Here is a 2958-nt window from a genome sequence, read left to right on the forward strand (position 1 = left end):
ACTCAACACGGGCGTACTGAAATGGATATGGCCGTATTGGCCACAAAGAAATTTTCAAAGACCTCTTCATGAGGCAATTGCATAAAATAGAAAAAATAGAAAATTGCTTGTGTATGACAGCAGTCAACAAAAGCCAAAAACGGAAAAGAAGCATGGATACAAAAAAATCCAACAAGAAAATTGTACAGAATAACTGAGCCTGGAGAGGCTTGCCGAAATAATACTCGTACAGAATAACTAAGCCTGGAGAGGCTTGCCGAAATAATACTCGTACAGAATAACTAAGCCTGGAGAGGCTTGCCGAAATAATACTCTTACAGAATAATTGAGCCTGGAGAGGCTCGCCGAAATAATACTCTCATAATAACTGAGCCTGGAGAGGCTCGCCGAAATAATACTCCCACAGAATAACTGAGCCTGGAGAGGCTTGCTGAAATAATACTCTCTCAGAATAACTGAGCCTGGAGAGGCTCGCCGAAATAATACTCTCTCAGAATAATTGAGCCTGGAGAGGCTTGCCGAAATAATACTCTCGCAGAATAACTGAGCCTGGAGAGGCTTGCCGAAATAATACTCTCATCAGAATAATTGAGCCTGGAGAGGCTCGCAGAAATAATACTCCCCAGAGAAACCCCAACTCAAGCTCACAGCGAGAGCTATCAAAGCAAGATCGACAAAATTCCCAATGGAAGCACGATCACCCAAGCAGTATATCTAGTCAAAGGACTTAAAACTTCCTCAGTGGAAGATAGCTCTCCAACTCAGGCGTTGAGTGAGTCTAAGCCTGTAGAGGCTTCCTAAATAATACTCTGGGATACATAAGATCCCCAAATCCCCAGTCGCCTACTCAAGAGGCATTCCTACAAAAAGGAAAAAAACCAAAAGATCAATAAATATTCCCCAAGCGGAATTCGGCATCTAGCCAAACATCAAGCGTCAAGATGATCTGCCTAACAGAAGAGGCTAATCACAATCAATGACAAAATCCCCCAGCGGATAACAGCCTACACAGAGGCGACAAAAATCAGAAAACCCAAAAGAGATGCCCGAATAAGGATAACCGAGATACTCCACAACGTCGAAAGGACGACAGCCAAACATAAGGCATCGCTCAACTCAGAGAGAGAGCATCTGTGTCTACACCTCAAGGAGTCAGAAATTCTCCATGGGTACCAACTAAGCAATGCAAGTTGGGGCACAAAAAACTATGAATGACTGCACATCCCCTAGACGGATCCCTGCGTTATCCAGCCCTCAGTGGCATCAAAATCAAAAACAACTGTCGAAGCAGCATCGTGGACTGTGAAGACAAGATCATCTCAAAGCCTGGAGAGGCAATACTCAGCTACCCAGTTGTCGAGAGCACCGAGGTATGCACAAGTCTGGAGAGACGGTACTCAAACAAAGTCTGGAGAGACGGTACTCAAACAAGGTCTGGAGAGACGGTACTCAAACAAGGTCTGGAGAGACGGTACTCAAACAAGGTCTGGAGAGACGGTACTCAAACAAGGTCTGGAGAGACGGTACTCAAACAAGGTCTGGAGAGACGGTACTCAAACAAGGTCTGGAGAGACGGTACTCAAACAAAGTCTGGAGAGACGGTACTCAAACAAAGTCTGGAGAGACGGTACTCAAACAAGGTCTGGAGAGACGGTACTCAAACAAGGTCTGGAGAGACGGTACTCAAACAAGGTCTGGAGAGACGGTACTCAAACAAGGTCTAGAGAGACGGTACTCAAACAAGGTCTGGAGAGACGGTACTCAAACAAGGTCTGGAGAGACGGTACTCAAACAAGGTCTGGAGAGACGGTACTCAAACAAGGTCTGGAGAGACGGTACTCAAAGAAAGTCTGGAGAGACGGTACTCAATCAAAGTCTGGAGAGACGGTACTCAAAGTCTGGAGAGACGGTACTCAAGGTCTGGAGAGACAGTACTCAACCATCAGCGTCGTCAGAGGCACGTTGGTGTTCAACTTCCAGCTCGGGCGTCGAGTGAAGTTGACCCTGGAGAGGGTAAACTTAGCTACCGAGGTTGTCAGAAGCGCCGAGGTATGCAACAACCTGGAGAGGCTACTCAACAATTTTCCACCGGAAGACGCTACAAGTCAGAAGGTTGGCACATCACCCAGACAATTGGGTCAACTCCTTTACTTGTCATCCGGTACACCAAAAGGCCGTCCGACTAAGTAAAGGGGGGGCAGCTGTAGACCCCTAAAATTGTCCGGGTCGGAAATAAGACTCGAAGACTCTCAAAGATCAAAGGAAAGTCAGCCAGAAGGACTCCCAGAAGACCATAGGATGACTATCTGTAGGTTTAGAGGTCTTAGAGTACCAAAAAATAAGAAAGTGGGAGGTTTAGAGCTCAATACGGCCTCCTTGGAGTTCAGTACGGCCGTACTGCATGTTTTGCACTATAATACGGGCCGTATTGAATCAATACGGCCGTATTGAAGCTCAATACGGCCTCCTTGGAGTTCAATACGGCCGTATTGCATGTTTTGCACTACAATACGGGCCGTATTGAATCAATACGGCCGTATTGAAGTTTCTGTACTTCAATACGGCCGTACTGAATTCAATACGGCCGTATTGAAGTGCAAAAACTCAATACGGGCCGTATTGAACCCAGGGACCGTATTGAGCCTCTTCCCTATAAATATGACGTCAATGGGACGTCATTTGACACTTTTGGAGATAGTTTTAACCCTCTTCTTGAGTATTCTGGGTTTTTTTGAGCAGTGCTCTGCCTAGAAATCACTCGGAGAGTTGATCCGACGAAGTTTTTGAGTTCTGAGCATTTTGCTTGAGTCTCGAACTAAGTCGAAGGGAAATCCATCGGATTTCCAAGTCAAAAATTATTTTTTAGGAAGGAGTGAGCGGGCTTGTAGAGCGAGGGAACGCCAAAAAGCTTCCCAGTTTTACTTGATATATAAAAAGCACGCTTCAAGAGGTTTCTTT

The sequence above is a fragment of the Cajanus cajan genome, chromosome 10 (genome assembly GCF_000230855.2).
Source record: "Cajanus cajan strain Asha chromosome 10, NIPB_CcT2T_4, whole genome shotgun sequence".
NCBI lineage: Eukaryota > Viridiplantae > Streptophyta > Magnoliopsida > Fabales > Fabaceae > Cajanus > Cajanus cajan.